Source organism: Helianthus annuus, chromosome 16 (genome assembly GCF_002127325.2).
Source record: "Helianthus annuus cultivar XRQ/B chromosome 16, HanXRQr2.0-SUNRISE, whole genome shotgun sequence".
In the NCBI taxonomy this organism is placed as follows: Eukaryota; Viridiplantae; Streptophyta; class Magnoliopsida; order Asterales; family Asteraceae; genus Helianthus; species Helianthus annuus.
The window spans coordinates 159,805,978-159,832,752 of NC_035448.2; the positions used below are offsets into that span (position 1 = coordinate 159,805,978).

The window sequence follows — 26,775 nt, forward strand, 5'->3', positions numbered from 1 at the left end:
TAGACTTCTCAACAGACTCTTCAATCGAGGGATCTTCATTTTCAGCAACATTCCCCGAGTCCAATTCTTCCCCAATAACCTAAGCTACAACTGCAAGTTCCTCAATTCTACTCTCTTCGACAATCTCCTCACACACTTCTTCGTTCACAATTTCAGCTATAAATGCTTGTGACACAATAGCTCCCGAAATGTCTTCCAAAGCACAACCCCAATCATAAGGCTCAGTCACATTCTGTAGAGGTTGAGCCACCATAGCATTGTTTGTCGAAGGTGTAAGATTTTCAGACCCACTTGAACGAGCACTTGAGTTAGAGGTAGCCGTTAAAGCATTGTTGTGAGGTCTTGAATTACTTCCTCGAGAATTGTTGTCAGATCTGTTCATTTTCGGCTTTCGACAATCACGTGCGAAATGCCCGTAGATACCACAGTTTTAACATTTTACTTTGGACATGTCGACTCCCATTCGAGTCTCTGTCTGGCCTCCTATGAACTTCCTACCCGTCTTCAACAGAAACTTCTTCGCTCTTCGAACTAACAGTGCCATATTGAGTTGTAGATCAAGTTCTTCCATTTCGTCTTGATCTATCTGATCAAAGTCCTCATCGAGACTTGACGGTTCAACGAGCTTTCCAAGACAGAAGTTCTCGTAGGCAGTCATGAAGGACGCCAACAGACTCATGTTTTCTTCAATCAACTTCAAACAGCTTGCATCTATCTTAGGAATGTTCAGGCTTGTTCCTTGAGATTTCTGAGCTCCACTAGAAGAGTACATCCCTTGATTTGAATTGTTTGTTCCACCTGAACTGTCATTGTTGCTTATGAAGGCGTGTTCACTTGTAGGACCTTCATTTTCCGAATACAAAGCGACACCGACACCACCATTACTACCCTTATCCGTTGGTTTCGAAGCCTTATACAACTGAGGATCTTGGATCTTCTCAAAATCAGATGCTTGATCTTCCATATTCCAAGCGTAACCCCTCAGTTTCTGAACAGCTTCTTCCAATGAAAGCTCTTCGTAGAGAACACCCTCTCTGATCAATCGGTGTACATATTCCATTCTCTCGAAAGACAATTCAGAAACTTCTCAACCTTCTCGAATTTAGTGTAGATACCCTCTTGACTTCTATCAAGTTCGCTCAGCATATGATAAAATCAATTCACTGTGTCATCAAATGATTCATTCTTCAAAGCCTTGAACACAACGAATTGAGTCTTCAAACGTTCTAGACGTCGTTTCTTGTACATTTCGTTTCCTTCATATCGCTGGATCATACTATCCCATAATTCCTTTGAGCTATTTCGCTTACGGAATGTATGAAGTATAGATTGTGCCATTGCCATCGTTATCATTGACATAGCTTTCTCTTCACAATCATAAAATTTCTTCTGGTTGTCAGTGAGTGCCAAATACGTATCAATCGTCAATGTACGTACTAGAGTAGCTCCACATCCTTTAATGATACACAACCAGATTTTGATGTCTTTTGCTCGTACATACCTTTCGAAACGCTCCTTCCACTCAGGAAATCAAGCTCATTTATCAACAAAGGAGGTTTGTCGCTACTTCCTACCTCAGCATTGTGCTTGAGGTTTTGCACCATTGCAGTCAGATTGTTGTTTGCCATTTCAGAAAACAACGCTGGGCTTCCAAGCAAGAACTGTGTCACAGAAGACTTTTTCTAAGTCCAAACTCGGAGAGAAAACACGGAGTGAAGTGTCTGAGCTTTAAACAGAGTTGCGAAACCCGGATCACACAAACCTGATGTAAAACACAAACTACAGAAAACTCGGACTATACTGTTAGAGATTTAAACTCAGACTATTAAAATTCGGACTACCAAGATGCTAATATAAAATTCGGACTCCTTTGGACAGGATATAAAATTCGGACACACAATACAAGGAGAAAAGCTCAGACTTTGTCTTGGACTTTCTAGTGAGTCGGACTATCAACACTTAATGAGGTACGAGTTTTCATTAGGTAGTAAGTCAGAGTTTTTATAACTCAAACTCGTGACCGGCCTTTTACACCCACTTAGGTCCGATTTTCTTTGCTTTCTTTTTCATTCACACCATACTACAAACCACAGAGGATTTGCATTCATCACACCTTCCTTCTTTGTACTTCTCTACTTCATCCTTCTTTTTGATTCTTGCAAATTTTTGTTCTTGTTGAGACTAAAACCCTAAGTATTCTTCAAGGAAGGTATGTAATCTCTAACCTTTACATCTCCATGGTCTGTATTTGGTAACATTTTGAATTCTAGGGCTTGAATGTGAACTTAGTGTTCATGTTCCTTATGTAATTCATGCTTGAATCTTCTTGCTTTCTTACAAATTGTTGATATTATTTGATGTTCTTGAAGCTTTTGAAGTTAGGGTTTTTGTAGAAAATTTGGGGCTTTTGTGTTTGGCTTCAAGAACTTGGTGTTCTTGAGGTTGGGGTTCATGAATCTTGAAGGAAACTGAATGATTGAGTTGTTTTTAGCTTTGTTTGGTTGAAAGTTGTGTGTATGTGTGTTTCAAATTGGTTGTTTAGACAAATAGTGTTACTTGCTTGTATGATTTTAGTGTATGTTCTTGGCGCGAAACTTGGTTGTGTTAGGAAGAAGATGGAGAAGATTTGAATTTTTACCTTTTTGATCCATCATGAAATGAGTGCTTTTACGTGTTTATGTTAAAATCTTTGAAAATCAATTCTTTCTTTCTTCCGTAAGTTCGGAAGGATCAAAGCTTTGATTTGGTGATAAATTTTTAACTCGGTGTTCTGCACTTTTCTTTAGTGATAAATTCCAAGTTTTGATTATCTCCGAGTTTTGAAGTTGGTTTTGAACTAAAGTTATTTTGTTTCGAGTTTTTGATACGCTTTAGAATTCCGAGTTTTCTACTAAAACAGAGTCTGAGTTTTATCTAGCAACATTGACTGAGTCCGATTGACTGAGTCCGAGTTTTCTATATGTCTTAAACAGTCAACTGTTCCGAAGTTTCAAAATATTACTGTTTGGTCCGAGTTACAAACGCTTATATACAGTACCGAGTTTTTAGAGTTTGTTATTTCCGAGGTTTGGGATCAGCTCATAGGTTCCGAGTTCTTTTTAATTCTCCGACTTTTGCAATGTATCATTGTTCCGAGTTTTAGTGTCAGGTTCCGAGTTTTCCTTATCAAATTTCTGTCCGAGGTTTGATCAGTGCTCCGAGTTTTATAAGTTTCTGCTTTGTTCCGAATTTTGCAGTTCATACTATTTGTCTCCGAGTTTTATAACGTGGTTCCGAGTTTTAACAGTATGATGATTTGCTTGTTCTGTGTTACCGAGTTTTAACAGTCCGATGTTTTTGCTTGTTCTATGTTTCCGAGTTTTGGATAAGCCATAGGTTCCGAATTTTTTTTTTTAAATGCTAAAAAAGTGCCCGAGTTCTTGAGATCATCAGAACAGTTTTAACACATGACTGAGTTTTACAGTTTTGTTTTTTTATGATATATTTCATCTGTTATGATTCTAGGATTCGAGTTCTTGACCTTTGGTTGTTGTGTTCTCTGTTTTCAAAATCTTACAACGACAGTACAATTATTATAATGTTCAGTGGTTTTTAACCTGTTCAGTGTTCATTCATATGTTAGAATTGACTGCTCATGCTTCATTTTTCATCATTTTAACTGCGTGATTAACTGTGACAGCAATTTTGCCAAAGATTGAATATTGAAGTTCACTATGTGAAAACTGAATGTTTAACTTCCTTAACTGTTCTGCAATTGTAACTGATAATTGTAACTGATGCATGTGTCTCGTTTTTGGCCTGTTTTTCAACGTAAATGGCAGAACAACCTAGTCTGGTTCGTGAGTTTCATCGTAATCATAATCAAATTGCCTTGCTAAACGTGAACGTTCGTGGTGGAGCCGAATATACTGATATTATTCGTTTTCTTCGAAATTCAAGAATTGGTTTCGCGATTTCCGAGAATATTCACCAAGTGCAAGTGTATATTGATGATTTTTGGTGTACGGCTCGGATTGTTGATGATTCTATCGAAGCAACTGTTTCTGGAAGCTCTATTGTTATCACGGAGGCAGTTATTCGTACGGCTCTACAGTTTGGTGATTTAGATCATGGAAACACGTGCTATGTGCGGCAAATACGTGAACGTGGGGTTAGATCTTTTGGCTATGGTGGTTCTTTTACCATGAAGGAGATCATGAAGGAATTGATTATTGGGCAGTGGATATACTTCTTTCATGTGTTGATGCAGTGTTTGTCTGCACGAAAATCGGGAACTGATACGATGGGTCATGATCTTCTTTCTGCGATGATTGGATTAACTTACAACCAGCCGTACAATTTCTCTCTCATGATACTCCAAGCTCTCAAACACCAGATTGGTCTGAAGGCAAATGATAAGCGACAGTTACCCGGCAGGAACTGCACTTACAGTCTCCCCATTAACTGTTGCATCAGTTCTGTGTGGCATCGATAATCTTCAATCAACAGATACTGCACTTACAGACTCCCCCTTGACTGATGATATCATGCATGCTTTAAACTTTAGCTGAGACTTGATCTTTTAGGTATAGCACAACGATCTTCAACCCTTCTAATTAAAGACTTGTTGACGATCACTTAAGGCCGCTTTGAGAAACCCGAAGAATCCAACATCAAACACTGTAGATCCTCCCCCTCAAACTACTCCCTAATCAAGTTAACGCGAACCGACCTACAACCACATGTAGGAATATCGCTCGATACATTAATCTTCAAACCTAACCGGTAGCAGAAAGAAACATTGGATTTCAAATGCCCAACCTTGAACACTTCAAACTTCACAAATACATGAAGCTCAGTTCGATAAGTTAATAACAAACTGAACTTTGTAAAAGTACATCCACCATCTTGATCAGAGTCTTCAACTGAGTGTCTGAGATCATTTCATCTCGAATCTTCAAGATCCAATCTCGTATCTTCACAAATCCACCAATTACCCGTTGACTTTCGTTTCTGATCTCCCCCTCAATGTAAAAACCCCTATTTCGAGAATCCGATCAGTCACCAACTTGGAAGAGGTACCAAGAAGACTAATCTTCTCTACTCTAACCGGCATACGATAAAGGCATGACCTTCAATTAGTTGCCAAACGAACAATTTGCTTCATCACGTTAACACTTGATTAAACCTTGAACAAACTTGACAAAACTCAATCATACACTAGCTCTAACTTGCTTCATGTTTTAAACACTTCGCCATCGGTAAGATTAACACTAAGTTAATCTCAAAGATAGTAAACATGAACTTGTTTCGATGTAGCACCACGAGCTTTTGATTTACAATACAAAACTTTTACTCCCCCTTTTTCTTTGTAAACAATACAAAAGTCCAAGCACGTCTTATTCTCTTCACCTCCTCACTTGATCCGGACAACATAAGTACCATAAAACTTTTCGATAATCCGAAACCGACTTCAAGTTTCCAAACTACACATAATTCTGACTCTTAGTTAGTTATCCGGTACCCCAGGTAACCCGGAATAACTAGAAAAACTCAGAACATTCACAACTCGAAACTTCCGAACAACACAAACTTCTAAATTTAGCTATAAATCCGGTACCCCAGGTAACCTTAACCTGGAATTCTAGAAAATTCGGAACTCGTAAAACCCGAAAGCTCTTGAAACCTCGAATCAGATCATCGGAATAGTACTTAGAGTACAAAGAAATTCAGAACAAGCAAAGAAATCCGAAAAACCCATAAATTCGATTTTTTTTACACATTTTCTTTTGGCCCATTTAATGATCTTGTACACCCGGCCTACTAGTTATCTAGTAATTCATGACCTCGCCCACTCAACTTGAAAATGCCCACTCAAATTTAAAGGTGTTTGGTCCAAACAAAATGCTTTTAACACCCGGCACAAAAAAAATATATCATAAAGTTGCCGAATATGGAAAGAGGCCCCCACAAATAGCGACCCAAATCTGAAGTAAACCACACTATGTATGGCCTAATAAAAATACACAGACCAGGCCTGATACAGACTAGTGTATGTGGGGCATTTTTCATGCGATCCAGGCCCAAGATGCAAACAATGAGGTCCAAGATAAACCTTCCAAATCCAACTTATATGTAGCCCATAAATGGATTAATGCAAAATTTGCAAACCATTCATTGGGCCAAACCATGATTTTAAAATCCAACTAATGGATTTTAAATTAATTCATACCTGGTCATCGTGGCCCCTATTAAAATCCATGAATTATTATTATTAATTTTTTTATGTGAGCCTCAAAGAATAATCAATCAACAATTTGATGAATGGGTGCCCCAAATTGTTGTAGCTTAAAATGATAATCCATGTGCATCCAATAAGACAAAACTGATTTGTGCATGTCTGCTACATCATGGCCCAGACTTCAAAATCCTTAATGCTCCACATAAACAGTCACGACAAAAGAATGTTTCACATTCCAATTGTGGCCTTGTAATTAAAGCTTTAGAACTGTGAGAAACATTGGCCATTATTCAATCAAGCCCATGCAAACAAACAGAACCCTAGCCGCCAACAAAAAGATCCCAGACATCACCGGAAAACCCCATCAAATCCTAGGCGCCAACTTCTTCCGACTGACACTCTTGACCGCCGCTATTCTCTATCGTGCACCACCATGTACCTTCACCATCAACCGGTACCTCCCATGTCACCGGAGTACCGTACATGCCGGAAACGAACCATCGTTATACTCCATCGTGCACCGTCATCCTACGCCACCGTACGAAACCCATAAATTCCGTTCATTCTGAACCTCATCCTCCATAGCCACCATTCTAAGTCGCCTGAAACAACCGTGGCCGACATTCAACGTAATCATCGGAGAAGCATAGTGAACGTTTAAAACTCAGAAATACATATTGACTTTCCAAAACTCGGAGAGGCATCGTGACTGTTGAAGACTCGGAACTTTTCAAAACTCGGAGAGGCATAGTGACAGTTGAAGACTCGGAACTTTTCAAAACTCGGACAGAGGTTTCACAGTCTAAAACCTCGGACAGAGCTATGGACAGAGGTTTCACAGGTCAAAACTCGGAACTATTAAATTGTTGTTAAACATCGGAACGAAAGGAACAATCAAAACTCGGATTATCAACCCCGAACAAGAAACTCGGACAGAAACCTCAGAAACGGACTCGGTGACCTTTCAAAACTCGGAACATTCATACTTTAATTCTCGGTGACCTTTTAAAACTCGGAACATACATAAAACTCGGAACCGTAAAAGACATAAAGTTCGAAACAGTAAAAGTGATTTAAACTACAACTTGAAAATGAATAAAAGAACTCGGAACATCGGAACAGTTAACTTCATGAAAGAAAACTCGGAAAAACTGAACCTCGGAACAACTATGTTGTTAAACGACGGAACAAAACGGAACAGTAAAGACGATGAAACAACAACTCACTGTTTTAAACATCGGACCAAAACCTCGGAAACATAAAGTGTTTTAATCATCGGAACAGAACCTCGGAAAGAACATGTTGACTTTCAAAAATTATTTGACTGATTGACCGGTTTTTTTAAAAAAAAAAACTCGGAGCAACAGTTAAATAAAAGTTCGGAACTGGACTTTTGATCCAGCAGTTAAATAAAAGTTCAGAACTGGACTTTTGAGATCAAAACTCGGACAGAAAACTCGGAAACATTAAAAAGCTCGGAATATTTAGATTTCACTGTAAAACTCGGAATATTATTCAGCTGTAAAACTCAGAACATTGACTATAAAACGCGGAACATTGACTGTTTAAAAACTCAGCTGTAAAACTCGGAAAAAGAAAACACATACAAAACTCGGAGACACTTTTAAGACTCGGAGTTCCTACTAACATCAGAGTTTTGAAACTCAGAATAGTTCATCGACCATGGACTTCTTTCATCACTTTAAAACTCGGAAACAAAGTGAAAACTCAGAATCATCATAAAACTCTGACCGGAAACAAAGAAGGAAACTCTGATTCAAAATAAAACTCGGACAAACCAAGTGAAGAGAAACTCAGAATCATCATTAACATCATAAAACTCTGACTGGAAACAAAGAAGGAAAACCTGATTCAAAATAAAACTCGGACATGGTGAAGATCAGAAACAAGTCTCCGGACTTTCTCCCTAGTGTGACTTCACACTAGTTCACCAAAACCCCGGAAACAACAAACACAGAGTTTTAAAACTCAGACAAGTTTAACACTAAGAAAAACTCGGACAGAGCAATTTTTGGATCAAACCTCATATCTGCAACAACAAAACAACCACGAACAGCTTCATTTTCTTCAACTTTTCTGCAAAATCTTCAAGTCTTCAAGATGTTTGGCGGAAACAAACATCAAATCAAGAGCAATGGTGATTAGGGAGGCGGTTAGACCCTTCCGAATCGGTAACCATGCTTTGATACCACTGTGAAAGCACTGGATCAATAACGAACATCAAACATTGCACTTGATTTCAAGACATGAAGAACAAAATATGGTAGATAAAGAAGAAGATGCAAGACAAACTCATTCATTTCAATACAATCATCACAGATTACATACCAAACGAGTATACATCATCTTCTACAAGCTGGTTTAGATCACAAAGATCTAAACCCTAGCTTTCTCTCACTAACACATAGTCTCTCTCTCTAGAATTCACACCAGGAGGAACAAGTTGGGAGAGGAGCACAAAGCTTCAAGAGTTTTCCTAATCTACACAATACACACATATATATAGGCTAGGGACTAAACCCGGACAAAACACATTGTCCGGGATACAAAACAATACAATTATCCGACTCACTAGAAAGTCGTCCGGATTGCCTTCAGCAATTGATAGTCTTCATTATCATTGACTTTGACTTGGACTTCTGCTTTGGTTGACACATAACTGATAAGCGACAGTTACCCGGCAGGAACTGCACTTACAGTTTTTCGATGTCATGATTCACTTGATGGTGCATTTAGTTAGAGAGGTTAGGTTATGTGGCCCGGTTCATTTTAGGTGGATGTATCCATTTGAGAGATACATGAAAACACTCAAAGGGTATGTACGAAATCATCATCGACCCGAGGGTTGCATTGCAGAATGTTATGTGGCAGAGGAAGCCTTAGAATTTTGCTCGGGCTACTTGAAAAACATGAAGTCAATTGGAAATCCTTATGAACATGTTGATGAAAGAATCCGCACAGGCAAGCCTTTATCGAGGGCTACGATTGAGGTTGTGGATGCTAAGTTACTTGATCAAGCTCATCTTTATGTATTACGAAACACTGCTAGTGTGGAGCCGTATATAGAGTAAGAATTACATTGAACTCTATATTCTATGTACTTTATCTAATACATAATGCTTCTTTAAACTTCTACTATATTCCAGGCAACATATATTGGAATTGAAGAATCACAACCCACGTGCCTCTCGAAATAGTACATGGTTGCAAGGCCAACACAGTCGAACATTTATTAGTTGGCTTAAGAACGAGGTTTGTTTTTAATAAGATTGTTAGAACTACAATATTTTAAATAGTTTTGTTTGATTTACATTAATTCTATTTCCAATAGGTTGAAAAACGTTTGGCTAATGCGGAAGATGTTTGTGACACTGTTCGTTGGTTGGCCAAAGGGCCTAGTTTTGCTGTTGTTAAATATAGTGGTTTTGCCATAAATGAGTATCGGTTCCATACAACATCTTGAGATGAATCTAAAACAACTCAATGTAGTGGAGTATCTTTAGTTGCACATGCTATGCAAATTGCTAGTGCAAAAGACTCCAATCCCGTTTATGGCGCTGTTACTTACTTCGGTCATATAAAGGAGATATGGGATCTTGATTATCGCATGTTTACCCTTCCCGTTTTAATGTGTGATTGGGCTGATAGTCGTGGAGTAAAAAAGGATGATTTTGGATTCACAGTGGTTAACTTTGATAGGCTTGGTCACCAGTCTGACCGCTTCATATTAGCTAGTCAAGCCAAACAAGTTTTTTATGTTCAAGATCAACAAGATGAGAATTTATATGTTGTTGGTTTCACACCACACAAGATGTACAAGTATGGAGCAAGTGGTGAAATTGATGATATGTTGGCATTTGATGCTACTGTTGATGTTTCACAGTACTCCGGTTTAGTAGACCTTGACGATGATTTTTCGTGTATGCGCGTGGATGGCGAGGGCATATTAGTTTAAAGTATTTCGTGAATAATAAAATCTGTAGTTTTTGTGTTTTTATTTCAGTTCTTAGATGTGATTAAATATGTTTGAACTGTTTGAATTTGAGAATTTTGTGATTAATTTGATGTTTTAATTACCTAATTCTGATTCGGATCATGATGAAGATTGCAAATTGCATGGAATTTGTCTTTTTTACTTAGTTATGTTATTGTGTTTCTATTACTTAATTTTGTAACTAGTTATTGTGTATTTGTTACTTAATTTCGATTCACACCATGCTATAACTACTTATTGTGTATTTGTTGAAACAGGTTCTTTTTTGTGACATGGAATCGAATTCTGACTCGGATCATGCTGAAGAGAACAAATCACAAAGAGGTCCAACAATAAAGTCAAAATCTAGTAAATGGAAACTTATAATTACCTACAATAAAAAAGGTGTCCCATTGGAAAGGAATCAGTAGCACTCTCTACTTTTGAGGGATTGGTAGCAAGAACTATGATTCCCATAACTTATACCACTTGGCGGAAAGTTGGTAAGGAAACAAAGGAAGAATTATGGCAATATGTCATGGTAAGTCTAACATCTAATCTTAACTTTAAATTATCTTCTTAAGAGTTAATTATACAGATAGTCCCTGTGGATTACCTAAAATAACACCTTTTAGGTACTAACTTTTTTTAACGGATTTGGGTTCTATGGTTTCTGTAGGTCCCTTTTGTCGGAGGATGACGAACCTCAAACCTTGTTATACTAACCCACTAGCGAGTGCGGAATCCAAGCTAGCAAGCAAACCGAGATTAAGCAAGTATAAACACAACACACACGGGTTCACCGATTAACACAACTTGTATTAATGCAAATGAAGGTTTCGGTTACAAGCACAATGTTTACAAACCTAACTTGTAAACTCTCAAAGTGTGTGTGTGTGGTTCCGGACAGAAAGCTCTCAACTTGTCTCTCTATCTCTCGGGTGTGCACTCTCAGAACTCTACTAACACAACACACTGCATGGGTATTTATACCCAGCTCATGATGTCTGGTCCGAAGGATCCGATAGATGGTCCGAAGGATCATCTATCGAAGACAAAGTATTCGAAGGATAAGCAGGGACCTCGAAAGATCATCTTTCGAGGTCTATCTTTCGAAGCCTATCTTTCGATGTCATCGAAGGATCTACAATATCCTTCGATGAGCTATCCTTCGACACAGAACATCTTTCAACATTTACCAACTGTTGTCCAAGTCAAACCGGAGGATGGTTGACTTGGTCAACTTACAACACTAATCAGGACATCGTTTACATCGTGACCGAATACAGACAAAGTACAGACACAAGTGCACCAACAAACTCCCCCTTGGCTGTAGCTTTGTCTTTATCTTCTATAGCTGTAGACTCGTCTCGATGTCCTTTCAAGTCTTCAAAGTCGGAGGATCTTCAAAGTCTTCACGTCTTGAAAGCAGAGAGTGTATCAACAAACTACCCGTATCATGTAGGAAGTGTGTTGACAAACTCCCCCTTAACATAAGCTCCCCCTTGAGTTATGCTCGTGAAAAGACTTTATCTTTATGAAGTGAGATCCTTGTGGTGTTGATGATGGCCAGCGGCAACTCGATCATCTTCATCTTTTGAGCGCCTTCTCGTCGTGTCTTCATTCCGAAGCTTTGTCATCGACCATGTTCTCCTAGCCTTTAGAATCTGCACATGCAAGAAATCTAAACGCGTAATGAGAACAACTGCTTGGAATATAGTTAACATAAACAAATGACACACGAATGACCATGTCACTATCAAACACCGTCCGACAGTTTGAAAGTTTAATAAATTTGTCAATTTTAGTCTTTAACTTTCAAAACATGCAAATTTTGACCGTTTATGAAGATTTAGTCAATTCGGTTTTCGTTCAGGTTTCAGGCAACGAAGACTCGAGTTCCAACATCGTACGATCGAAAATAAAGTAGAAAGAAAATCTTTTTGGCTTTTATAAAGTTTATATTAAAACACACCTAAAATCTTTTTGGTATTTTTGAAAGTAAAAGTCAACAATTTAAAATCCTTTGAGTGTTATCAAACGACATCACCGCTAATGTCGTGCTGATATGCACCAAACGACGAAACTGTTAAAAAGAAAACAATAAAGGTTAAGCAGTAAATAAATAAATATATACAAACATTCTTTTTGCGAGTTTCGAGGGTAAGAGAATCATATCAGTATACGGTCATGCCAAAACACTCTTGTTGTTCAGTTAGTTAACATTAAGATAAGCATCCTATAACAATTATCGGTATTGTTATCCACTTAAGCTCAACTTATCAGATGTAATCATGGCGAGGGGATACGTTAAGGTATGATTTATACTTACCGACCGGTGTTCATCCACATCACGACACATTCCCGTATCAAGGTATGCACGAGAGTTCATCTTACCGGTGAGTATACCGATTATCATCTGTTTGACCGTATAAAATGTGAGATACTCACTTATTTTGATTTGAAAACAAGCCCTATGTGATATGATCACTTATTGATGAGGAACTTGATTTTCGTATGCATGAGGGCACAGGTGCAAGTTCGTGAACAGGTCAGTACTTCCGTACAGCAGAGAGACGAACTTGACACCCGGAAAGATTTGATATATTATCACTTATTTGATTTGGACATGTGATTGTTTATCACTTATTGGGGTCGAATGCAGTATGTAATATGTACACGTATGTATAGTATCATGGAAGATCTAGACTTGCGTCCCCGTTATTTTTCGGTAAAAGATACAACCATGATACCCAGATGATAAGCAGCATAAAGACCGAATATCTCAGAACCTCGGCAATCTATCAAACGAAATTTCGGTACTAAGACCATATGCCAATGAATGGTTCCCACCTGATCTTCAGTCGATTAAGATTTATATCACCCTGCACACTTTAAAATGATTGTGAGCCTACCGATACATCTTATATAGAGCTGCTTATCGTTTTTCATTTAAGGTTTAAAGAGGTTTGTATAGACCACTGATGTACTATCACTTTCTCTTTTTCTCGCCAGGAAACTCATTTTTGATTTTCTATTGTTTTTGTGTTTTTGAAATTTTTCGATGTTTTTGGATTTTCATATTTTTGGATTTACTCCCCCTAAAATCAATAAACTAAGATAAATTTAAAAACACACAAAGATATTTACAAAAATGATTTTCCGATGTTGGTTTTACTCTTGCTTGACCTTAATGCCGTTTACCAATAATAAAAAGTCAAATCTTGATTTGTCAAATGCTTTGGTAAATAAGTCGGCACGTTGGTCATCGGTGTGGACCTTAACAACATCGATTAGCCTTTTCTCAAAGCAATCACGTATGAAGTGATATTTGATTTCGATGTGTTTGGTCTTTGAGTGCTGCACAGGATTTCTAGTGATATCTAAAGCAGCAGAATTATCAACGTAAATAGGAGTAGTTAGGAATTCAAAACCGTAGTCCCGCATTTGTTGCTGGATCCAAAGAACTTGGGAGCAACAACTCGAGGCAGCAATGTATTCAGCTTCGCATGTTGATGTAGCGACACACGTCTGCTTCTTGCACTGCCATGTGACTAGGCGATTTCCTAAGAACTGACATCCAGCCGTTGTGGATTTACCGTCGATTTTGCATCCGCCAAAATCAGAATCACTGAAAGCTACCAATTCAAAGTTATTATCCCTAGGGTACCACAGACCGGTGTCAGGGTACGCCTTCAAATAACGAAAAATCCTTTTAACAGCAGCAAGATGTGAGGCCTTCGGGTTAACTTGATATCTGGCAAGCAGGCACGTTGGGTACATTATGTCTGGCCTTGATGCTGTGAGGTACATAAGAGATCTGATCATTGCGCGATAGTTTGAAGGGCTAACAGCTTCTCCCTTCAAGTCTGGAGTAATTCCGTGATTTGTTGGCAATGGGGTACCAATGGGCGTTGCATCTGACATCTGGAACCGGCTCAAGATGTCGCCAACATATTTAGTCTGATGGATGAATATCCCAGACTCTGTTTGTTGTACTTGTAGGCCCAAGAAGAAGGTCATTTCCCCCATAGCACTCATCTCGAATTTATCCTGCATTATCCGCTCGAATTCCCTACACAAGACATCATTAGTAGAACCAAAAATAATATCGTCAACGTATACCTGTACCAGAAGAAGATCTCCATCTTGTTCTTTGATGAAAAGAGTACAGTCGATAAGACCTCTACGAAAACCGTTCTCCAGCAGATAGTGAGATAAGGTTGCATACCAAGCTCGCGGTGCTTGATGAAGACCATAAAGAGCTTTGTTGAGCAACCAAACCCGATCGGGATGGATAGGATCTTCAAAACCTGGAGGCTGTTCGACGTACACCTCTTCTTCAACCACACCATGTAAGAATGCACTTTTCACGTCCATCTGATAAACCTTGAATCCTTTGAAAGACGCATAGGCTAGAAAGATTCGAATTGCTTCGAGACGTGCCACTGGTGCATAGACTTCGTTGTAGTCGATCCCTTCAATCTGACGAAAACCTTGAACGACTAAACGTGCTTTGTTTCGGATAACAACTCCGCGGTCATCCTTTTTGCATTTGAAAACCCAACGGGTACCAATCTTCTTGTATCCAGCAGGTTTCTCTACGAGTTTCCAGACACCCAGCTTCTGGAATTGTTGCAGTTCTTCCTGCATTGCTTCAACCCAAGCGTTATCTTTCAAGGCTTCTTTCCACGTTCTTGGTTCTTCCTGTGAGACATAACACGCGAAGGACCAGTCGTTTTGTTGCCCGGATTCTCGAATAGCTGCATACAAGCCTGCATTGTTGTTGTTTCGCAACATGTTTCTTGTTTGAACGCCACTTTGCACATTTCCAATGATGTTTTGTTGAGGATGGGTATTATGAATCCTTGTTTCTGGATTATCTGGAACTGGAACATTTATACCCAGGTTGTTGAGGTTAAGATCAACAACCAATTCAAGGCCCGGAATTGACGAAGAGGATGATGCAGTAGCCTCAGCTGTTCTATGGGCATCCACTGGAGGAGTACCTTCTGAAGTACCATGAACTGCTGTTGTAGGAGCTTCCTGATCTGCATCTAGAAATTCATCATCCTCTGAAGATTCGTTCAATTCATTTGCATCATGAAAATCCTCATTGTTGAGAGTATTATTGTTCACCGAAGAAGATGGTTCTTGATTAACAAGAATTGGACGAACCACCGGTGAAACTGTTGCATTGTCACTCTCGAAAAACATCCTAGCCGCAGCATTTTCTTCAACGGCTTCAACATTGATCGAATTGAAAAAGTCATCATACTCAAACATCCAAGGTTGACCCGGATTTTTGACTGGCAAAGTGTGCCTTTGTACTCTGACCTCAGACCATTCCTCGATCCTTTTAGTCTCTAGATTCCAGACTCGTAAGTTAGGGGTGGCATACCCAAGAAAGTATCCATCAATTGCTTTTGCCCCAAACTTTCCATTAGGATCGATGATTGTGCATGGAGCTCCAAACGGTTCGAGATAAGACAAATCTGGTTTCCGTTTTTGAAGAAGCTCAAAGCAGGTCTTGTTGTGCCTTTTGACTGTAAGGACTCGGTTCAATGTGTAACATGCAGAGGCCACAGCTTCAGTCCAGAATGGAATGGGTAGCTGCGACTCTACCAACATTGTCCTAGCAGTCTCGATCAATGTGCGGTTCTTACGTTCAGCGACACCATTCTGTTGAGGAGTATAGGCTGCACTAAACTCATGAAGAATACCCTTTGAAGTGCAGAACTCCGTCATGGAATGATTTTTAAATTCAGTACCATTGTCGCTACGTATCCTCCTAACCTTCAACTTATACAAATTCTCAATCTGAATGATCAAGTTTTTGATAATACCAAAGGTTTCACTCTTGTGTGCCATGAACGCAACCCAAGAAAATCTTGAATAATCATCAGTAACCACAAGGCAGTATTGATCACCCCGAATACTCTTGTGCTTGACAGGACCGAACAAATCCATGTGCAAGCGTTCAAGAGGAACTGCCACCGTGTTGATCTTCTTTGTAGGGTGCTTCTTCTTCGTTTGCTTTCCTTTCTGGCACGAAACACAGACGTCTTGAAGATGGAAATTTTTGAGGGGTACACCATTCACCAATTCATTTGAAACCAAATGATTCATTTTGCGTAAGTGAATGTGACCCATACGTCTATGCCAAGAGATAGTGTCTTTTTCTGTGGCTTTGGAAACGAAACAAGTTGCTTGTGCAGACGTAGTAATAGCTTGGCTCATGTCAAGGACGTACAAATCATTTATCCTTGGAGCCGACAAGAGAATCCATTCTTTTGGAATTTTGAAGCCGGGTTTTAGCACATAACATCCATTAGCATCAAAGTGTACTGAGAACTGCTTGTCACAGATTTGAGAAACACTAAGAAGATTGTGATCAAGTTGTTGCACAAAATTGATCTTGTCAAAGCTGACAATCCCGTTAGATATCATTCCTTCACCCGTAATGTATCCACCTTTATCTCCAGCAAAAGCAACATAACCTCCTCTAATAGATTTAACGTCGTAGAGAAGCTTCATGTCGCCTGTCATGTGCTTGGATGCCCCACTATCAACAATCCAATGACTACTGATAGTTCCTCCTGAAGCACCCTGCACATGAACTCAAATGAATTAGTTGGAGATGGGGACCCAAGCCATTGTGGTCTTGGGTCTTCCATTTTCATCAATGACAATAACTTCTTGTCTTTGATGGTTGGTGAATGGTGATGGTCCCCCTGATTCAGTAACCGATTTAGGTTTCCATGTCTGTTTTGTTTTACCAGTGTCTTTCTTTAAAACTTTAACTTCTTGGTTGTTTGAAGTTGTGGAATTGTCTGGTTTTACAGCAACAGATTGTTTTTGAACCACATCGATTTTAATTGCTTTTTCAATCTTCTTGACCTGTTGCCGTTTCTGTTTCTTTTCCCTTTCTTTTACAAGTCGGGGATCTTGTTTTGTTGAAACAGTTGGCTTACGGTCAGTTTTGCCACGGGGATCATCAACCTTTCCTTTTTGTTTATGAAGATATGGACAATTACGAATAATATGTCCAATGGTTCCACATTCAAAACATGATCTTCGTTCTACAAACCCCGAAGTATCATGTGATCGCTTAGCCGATGATGTTGAACTTTGTGAACCCGAGGTACTAGGCTTTGAACGGCTTGGTTCATTTCTTTTCTCGACAATAGTTTTCTTGACAAAATCTAAGTTAGATTGATTTTCAAACTTTTCAATTTTGTCTGTTCCCGTCGATTTCACAAAGTTAACATTTTTCTTCTTCTTTTGGTTCGGCTTCTTTTGAACTTGAGCCGGTGATTTTCCTTTGGTCTTGGTGTGATTTTGCTGTTTTGGCACTGTTGGTAATTTCTTGTTGCCAAATTGTTTTCGAATTTCAGCCTTTGGAATAGGAGGACACTGTGTAACTGTAACACGTGGTCCTGTCTTTCCCAAAAACTTGCTTGTCGAATTTTCAAAGACTTTGCAGATTAAGGATTGATTAACATTCTTAATGGGAAAATCTTTGTCTGAGTAAATTTTATCATCACCAACTAGAGTGTACAGCAAATTCACACTCTCCGGCTCTTCTGCAGATGAAGACTCAGTTGCAACAGTCTTAGCGGGTTGTACAGGGGGATCACATAGAATGTGATTCTCAAGAGGTATGTCCTCATTTTTGGCTACCGCATCAGACTTTGCTGGGACAGTATCATCAGATTCATCATCAGACGAATCAGCATCCTCAATCACAACTGGAGGATCTTGATTCTGTTCAGCACTTACAAATGTATCTGCTGACACATCTGAATCTGAGGATACTTCCTTTTGGTATCCGAGTCATGCAGCAAATTCCTTAACATCTAGAGGCACAGACGGTTCAAAGAATACCCTGTCCTCTTCATCAGGCATGGCATCATAATTATGTCTCACTGGTGGTGGACATTTCTTGTAGCCTATGCATGTGACATCTCTCTTTTCCTTCTGAACATCAATGATGTGATCTAACACATAGCTAGAGCTCAAATAACTGTCTAGCTTGAGTTGGATCGCATCACTTTCGGTTTTCACACAAGCCATCTCTTTTTGCATAATCTCAAGGCGAGATATATACAAATTAATATCAGTTTGTTTTCTAGAAACCATTTTAGTCAGTTCAGTTTTATCTTTCTTTAATGTTTCAATTACTGACTTAAATTCTTTTTCATGGTTTTCATAAAACATGTTGGCTTCTGTGCATTTAGAGAGATCCACAGTCAACTTCTGATTGTGGATGAATGTCACATCATATTTCTCTTGCAAAGCCTCATGCTTGCTTTGCAAGTCACACCAATCAGCACTCAAGGAACTATGTTTGTCTTGCAAGTCAAACAAACTAGCTTGTAAAGCATCATGTTTGACTTGCAACTCAGACATGTTTCCTTCTAAGTCAGCACACCTAGCATGCAACCTAGTACATTCATCACAATTAACAGCAGTGGGTTCATCGACACATACCTGACTTGATGAACCGTCGACATTAGCCATAAAGGCTGAATGGAGAGAAGACGAAGTATAAGCAGCTTGATCCACCAGAATAGATCTTCTTTGAGTTTCTGCTGCAGTTTCCTCCAAAAGTTCATCAAAGTCAACATCATTCGAAACATTAAATGTCTCACCCACATGATCATCACCAGAGTTGGATGATTCATCATCAACACTCCTACTGTATCCAGAGGAGTCTTCATCTTCAGACGATTCACCACCACTGGCAGAAGATTCTCCACCACTGGTGTGAACTAGCTTCTTCACAACCTGAGCAAAACATGCTGTTCCATCGGGAGCATCACCACCCAACTGGATTGACCAGTCACAACCTTCATCCACCTGAACTGCAAGTGCCCGATTGGTTTGGTTGTTGACAGGCACCAATGTACGCTCATTGTTTCTGTTCTGCTGGTTGCCTTGGTTTCTGAAGGGGTTTTGATTCCCGTGCTGAGCTGGCTTTGTGCATTCCCTTTTAAAGTGACCCCTTTCACCACAGTTGAAGCACTTAACGGCCTGCTTATCGAACCCATACTTGGTGTCTCGCTTACTTTCCAAGCTGGTTCTGCCAGTACTTTCCATCCAATCCTTTGCTCTTCTCACAGCACTCGCAAAGGCCCACTTGATGTCCATCAAGTCCATCTCCTCTTTATCAATCTGCCTGTAGTCTTCTTGTGTCAGATTAATGTTGCCAATCTGACCTTCTATTAATCCACAGTACGCGCTCACTACAGTGTTAAGCAGCTCCATGTGTTCCTTAGCTACTTCTACACTGATTTTAGAGAAGCTTGACGTGTCGAGCTGTACGGTACCTGACTTTGACTGTTGACCAGCAGATGATGTTCCTCCATAACATGCACGTTGTTGTTGTTGAGCAGGAGGAGGAGGAGGTGGTTCTATTGGATTTCCATACATGTCTGTGGTGGGAGGTGGCTTAACAGGAACTTGCACCGGATTGCCATACATATCGGTGGTTGTGACAAACGCTGTTTGCAAAGGAGCATGTGGACCTGTTCTTGCAGACGAAGTATTGGAAGTTCCACAATACATTTCAGGATTTTGTGGCAATGGAACTCTCTTCGCCTTTAAGGTTTCCTCCTGATCCTTGTTTTCCAGAAGCTGCACGAAGTCGTTGATATTTGTAGTTTTCAACACTCCGTTATACTTCAGGATTTCCAAGAAACTACTCCATTGAGGAGGCAAAGCATCAGCAAACTTTTTCACCACTTCTGCTTGAGTTGTTGTAACACCAAAATTATTCAGCTCAGTAAGCAAATGATAAAACCGACTTGTCATGTCTCCCAAAGACTCCTTATCTAAGCATGTGAAACAGTTGAACTCTTTCTTGAGCAGATCATGACGCAATTGACGTGTTGCTTCATTTCCTACTCCCCTGGTTTTCAAACCGTCCCATAGCTTCTTTGTAGTCTTGAAGCTGACAAATTGATGATAGATGTCTTTGCTTAACGCCTGAGTGAGAATGGCGTAGGCTTTCTTCTCCAGATCATAGATTTTCTTCTGATCCTCTGGAAGATCGGCAAAACTAGCAGTTGTCGAAGCAGCGACCTCGATAGCTTGATCAAAGTCTGTGGTGAAACGTATCCACGGCTCTGTATTTTGACCCAGAACATATGTACGGAATCTGTCAGCCCAACCCGGATACTCATTTAAATGCATCAGCTTCGGAGGTCGATTCAAACTTCCTGTTTCGCTTTCGCTCAGTAAGATACTTTGAATACTAGGAGTTTGATTCGAGACTAACGCCCACTGATTTCCCTGAGAAGATGTCGATACCGGAGACTCGGCCCATGAAGGCGATAGACTTGTAGACGTGTATTTTCCACTGTCTGGCGCCGGTGTACCCCACCATGAGGGAGTGACACCTGAACTTGTATATTTACCACTGTCGGGGGCCGGATTCCACCAATTAGGATTCATGATAAATGAGCAAAATAAATGCTAAGTAAGAATTCCGAAAGATCACACAGCCGAAGGATCCTGGTCGAAAGATTAGAAATCACAGAAATTTGTTAGCAATAAACTAACCACAATCGAAAGATCAACTATTGTTCGAAGGATCAACAGTACTCGAAAGATTACTGTTGAATCTCGAACAATAATATCGAAAGATTCAAGAACTCGAAGGATTCCCTTTTGAAAGATCCTTATCTTTCGAGTATATATCCTTATCTTTCGTATAGCTGACTTTCGAAAGATCACACTAGTTCGAATGATCAACAGTGTTCGAAAGATCACTGTTGACTTTCGAGCACTGGCTTCGAAAGATTCAAAATCTCGAAAGATTCACACTTGAAAGATCCTTATCTTTCGAGATAAATCCCTATCTTTCGGACACTTATCTTTCAAAAAGATTCCTTAATCGAAGGATATGTTTCAGACTTCGAAGGATGGGTCGAAGGATGTTAGTCTTTCGAGCCTTCCTTGATCGAAAGATGGTCGAAAGATGATCTTTCTTGTCGAAAGATGATCTTTCTTGTCGAAAGATACCTTTCGAGAGATTCTGACACAACTGACGTTGATGTGATAGGTTGGTGAAAAGGTGATGGGTTGGTAAGTCAACTTTCGGCAAAGAGTATGGCAGGCTGACAACTTTCCCACCAACTTTGAAAAGATTGCCCAAAAAGGATAACCTTATCCTAGAACCAGTCACCGGAAGTTTAACCGGAATATAGCCAGAAATTACCAACACACTCAAAAACAAGTTTTAAGTTACCCAACCCACTTATGAACACTCCCGGTAAGTTTAAAACACGTTTTCCAGTTTAAAAGTGTAGAAAAACCAACAAAAACGGATGTTAAACCAAGTGTTCAAACACACACCAAGAACTTGAATAACCCGGTTTTAAACAAGGTAAAGAGCCAAGCTCTGATACCACTTGTAGGTCCTTTTTGTCAGAGGATGACGAACCTCAAACCTTGTTATACTAACCCACTAGCGAGTGCGGAATCCAAGCTAGCAAGCAAACCGAGATTAAGCAAGTATAAACACAACACACACGGGTTCACCGATTAACACAACTTGTATTAATGCAAATGAAGGTTTCGGTTACAAGCACAATGTTTACAAACCTAACTTGTAAACTCTCAAAGTGTGTGTGTGTGGTTCCGGACAGAAAGCTCTCAACTTGTCTCTCTATCTCTCGGGTGTGCACTCTCAGAACTCTACTAACACAACACACTGCATGGGTATTTATACCCAGCTCATGATGTCTGGTCCGAAGGATCCGATAGATGGTCCGAAGGATCATCTATCGAAGACAAAGTATTCGAAGGATAAGCAGGGACCTCGAAAGATCATCTTTCGAGGTCTATCTTTCGAAGCCTATCTTTCGATGTCATCGAAGGATCTACAATATCCTTCGATGAGCTATCCTTCGACACAGAACATCTTTCAACATTTACCAACTGTTGTCCAAGTCAAACCGGAGGATGGTTGACTTGGTCAACTTACAACACTAATCAGGACATCGTTTACATCGTGACCGAATACAGACAAAGTACAGACACAAGTGCACCAACAGTTTCAATTTTGTAAGACTTTGGGGGTATTAAGGCCAACAGACGTTAAAAATTCTATTTAGTTTGAGTTAACTGACTGTTTTACCCTTAAATAACCACAGGGACCATATGTGTAGATAAATCAAGTTTAATTAGAGGGACCACTTTTGTAAATTACTAAACAAAATAAACAACAAAATGGTTCTTCAATTTCAACTGCTTTTTCTACAATGTTGTTGCTCAAACCATTCACCCTCCATAGGTGGATTAGAAGGACAAAACTGGATATTATTGTGATATAGACAGGGAGGAGAGTCTGAAGCATTGGAGCTTTCTTGAGAAAACAATAATAAAAATTTTATTTAATATCATGATCAAAAGTATAAGCTAAAATATGATCATCCATAATGCATGAAATAGAACTATTAGATTCATTGCCATTTGACAAATGAATAGGAATTTCATCCAAAATCTGATCGTCCTCTTACGAAATTGAAGAACCATTCTGTTGTTATTTTGTTTAAAAATTTACAAAAGTGGTCCTTGTAATTAAATTTGATTTATCTACATATATGGTCAATTTGGTTATTTAAGGGTAAAACAATCATTTAACTCAAACTTTATAGAATCTTTAACATCAGTTGCCCTTAATACCCCACTGTGTTACAAAATTGAAACAATATAACCCGAACCTGTTACAAAAAAAAGTTAGTACCTAAAGGTGATATTTTGGGTAAACCACAAGACTATCTGTGTAATTAACTCTCTTCTTAATTAGGAACCAGATTTAGCGATAAAAGGAGCCTAATCATGTTTATTTAAAGTTATTATTGCCATTTGGTAAATTCTACTTATTTCAACAGTCAGTTTCCATCTTTGCTTGAGTCCAAGTCTGATTATTTTGACCCTAAACCAGAATGAGGTGCTAAGAGTTAAGGGTATCCCAAAGGAACCATTCTCTGAAAAAATTACAACAGGAGCATCAGTATTACATTCTAGTAGTGGTGTTAACCAGTTATGTATTAATATGCATGTATATAGAATATTAGAGACAAACCTGGCAAACGGGTCGGGTCGGGTCATGGGTCAAAACGGGTTCGGGTCAAAACGGGTCAATTATAAAAAGGGTTGTTTGGTTCGGATCGAAACGGGTCCGGGTTAGAACGGGTTTCAGTTCAGGTCGGGTCGGGTAGGGTCAGTTGGGTGGCGGGTCAGAACGGGCGAGTCAGGTCGGGTTGGGTGGCGGGTCAGAACGGGCGAGTCAGGTCGGGTTGGGTGGCGGGTCAGAACGGGCCAATTCAGAAAAAAAGGTTGTTTTGGTTCGGGTTAGAACGGGTTGTCGAAACGGGTTCGGGTCGAAACGGGTACGGGTCAAAATGTGCAGCCCTATTGTTAACCTATTTTTGAATATATTGTTTGTTTTGTATTTTCAGGCACATTTTGTGGTTGACCCAAAGAGCCGGAAGCAAACTATTTAATCAATTGGGACAAAGTGGAGAAACTTCAAACATACTCTATACAGGGATTACATTGAGACACAAAAAGATGACCCTGAGGAGAAGAAAAGTTTACTTAATCGTCCTCTTAAGTATCCGTTCTTGAAAAAAGAAGACTAGAAACTATTTGTAGCACAAAGAACTTCAAAACAATGGGAGGTTTGTTTAAACTTTTGGTGCTTGTATTTGTTTAGTAGTCCATGTCTTATCTATATAAAAATTTTAATGTTTCTAATACAGGAGACAAGTAAGAAGGCAAAGAAAGTCCGCGCACATCATAAATACAATCATCATTTGAGCAGAAAGGGATATGCCAGACTCACTACTAACTCACTACTGAGATTGTATGAATGCAATTAACCCAACAATTCACTTTTTTTTGTTTACGTTAATTCAATTTTGTTATTCTTGATAATTTAGATGCAAGAAACCGGCCTGGAGGAAGAGGAGATTGATAGGGCAATGTTGTGGAAACGAGCAAGAGAACTGAAAATAGGAGGTTTCGACTCAGATGACCAAGTGGTAGTTGATAGAATTGTAAGTCTTTCTTTGATCTTACACTATGAGGTTTAAATGTTGAATGCAATAGGTTGATTTGGTCAGTTTAGTAGGCTGGTTTGTGGCAGTAGTTGCTTTGTTTGTGAAACTTACCCTCAAATACGGGTACCGAACCATACCGTATTGTACCGGGTATATTCAGTACCGATACCGGTACCCACTTTTGAGGATTTGGTACCGTATCGGGTATATTCGGTACCGTACGGTACCGGTATTTTCGGTACCGGTTGGTACCGAGCTCATCCCTATCCAAGACTAACTATAAAGGGGTGTTTGGGTTTGTGGTAGCTAATTAGTTACATAAAAGCTGGAGTATAGTAATCAATAATTTTTTAGAGAAAAAAAAACCTTAAATCCTTTTTATTATCTATTCGTCCTCTGTATTTTTTATATTTTCTGATTGGGTTTTGATTACATAGATAACAATACTCAGTGGCGGATCTTGCCCGTTAAACGTGTCAGGGCCGAAAGACACGGGCACTAAAAAACGCCCGGGTAAGCCCGGGCCAAACATAGTATATATAAAAAATTTCGATGGAAATGCGGAAAATTAGCACTATGGCCAAAAAACTTGCCCGGGCCGTGGCCTTGCCACAACACCATTAAGAACCGCCCCTGACAATACTAGCACAATCAAAATGATACTAGCACAGTAAAAGGTAAAAAAACATGATACTAGCACAATGAAAATGATCGATATTAGCACAAACAAAATGATATCAACACTTGAGGGTATTAGCGCAAACAAAATAATATCAGCACACTAAAAATGATATCAGCACAAATATAATGATATCAGCAGAAAACAAAATGAAACCTGATGGAAGAAGAATAAAAGGGAAAAAGGCCTCTCGCGAATCTAGATGATAAATCAAATTGCGTGAAAGTAGGATCTGGAACGGAATGATAATGATAATCTGGAATCAATCTAATATTTTCATAGCCTAAATTTAGGAATTTTCATTTTTTTATACTGTCAATGACAAAAATACCCTTATTAAAACTATTTAAGTTGTGCCATTTGTCAAAATCTAAATAGTTCTTACAGTTTTCAGGTTCAAAGTAGTTTGTATTTGATCCTCCTCCAATAAACGTAATTATAACAAGTAACAACTGGGTTCAACATAATTACCATTGCTAACTTACATTTTTTACTTACTGCTGACTTACATATGACTTACTGTTGAGTGTTGACCTACTTCTGTTGTTTGGTATTACTGCCACTGACTTACAGTTGACCTTTTGCTGCCTTTGACATTGATTATGTTATTGAAATCATTGCTCCACATACATCCTCTATGATTGAAACACTGTAACTATAACACCTACTTGTTGGATAGTGTATTAATAGACATCTTTTATCCAATTTCAGGACAAGCTTAAGGAATCAGATTCTAGAGAGGGCACATGTGGAACACATGATGTGCTTACCCAGGCCTTGGGTACTGATGAACAACGTGGGCATGTACGCGGGATGGGCAAATTTGTAACTCCACAACAATACTTTTATTTACCCAATACTGTCAAGCATTACATGGACACTGAGAAGAAGAAGTATGATAAACGACTCAACAAGCTTGAAGATGAATTAGAGAAACTAAAAAGAGGTGTGAACAACGTATCAGAAGCCAAGCCGAAAGTTGCCAATGGGGTAATGAAGATCTTGAAGACAACCCAGATGAAGAACCACTTGTAAGTCTTGGGTAAAAGTGTTTCTTTTTAAAATAATTTCTTTATGTTCTATAAGAATTCATTGCAAGTCTTGGCTACAAGAAGTAACATCCTATATATATATATTTGTAGGATATGTCATGTTTTCTTGTGGTTGACAATGCATCAAACATAGTCGCCAAAGGAACTATACTGATGGATACAAATGAAGAGGAGTTCCTTCGAGTCATGGTGGAAATATGTTTACATAGAGAAGCATTACTACCAGTTCCACTTGAAGAGGAGTTCATTATGGAGGTCGGAGATGCAATTGGGCACATACTGAGTTGGCCAAGACATCTAGTCATTCAATGCTCTGACTTCGTAATATTATTTTCATAAATTTAATGCATATAAACATGAGGTCTAATTTAAAGAATTTATATTTTTTTCAGGAAAAAATGTTGGCGAAACCAAAGACAAAACCCGTGAAAGATTTAAAAAGTAATAAACAAATAAAACAACTAAGAGGAACTAATGAGGAAAACGAAAAAGAGCTTGAACAAAAGATTGTACAAGTGGAAAAGGTCACGGGAAAAGAAGTAATAAGTGAAAAAGGAAAAAAAAATGGAAAAGAGAACCTAAAGTGGAAAATGAAAAAGAGAATGTACAAGTGAACGAAGGCAAAGGGGGGATGACGAGAGCACAAAGGAGGCCAAGGTTAAGAGTTGAAAACAATGCAGTTTTGACAATGACTGCATTGGTGGTTGACGCACAAGTTTTAAAGGTTGATTCTATAAAATTGCAGTGTGTGGACG

At 39.1% G+C, this 26,775-nt stretch overlaps 1 long non-coding RNA gene across 1 annotated transcript in view; it reads left to right on the forward strand.

Moving 5' to 3' along the window:
* The window catches only part of LOC118488386, a 31,017-nt gene extending 6,937 nt beyond the window's left edge, over positions 1-24,080 (forward strand). Inside the window, exons 2-4 of the long non-coding RNA XR_004884456.1 lie at positions 10,493-10,755; positions 23,687-23,908; positions 23,990-24,080. This is a non-coding gene — a long non-coding RNA (uncharacterized LOC118488386). The remainder of the gene's footprint in view (positions 1-10,492; positions 10,756-23,686; positions 23,909-23,989) is intronic.
* Positions 24,081-26,775: the final 2,695 nt, after the last annotated feature.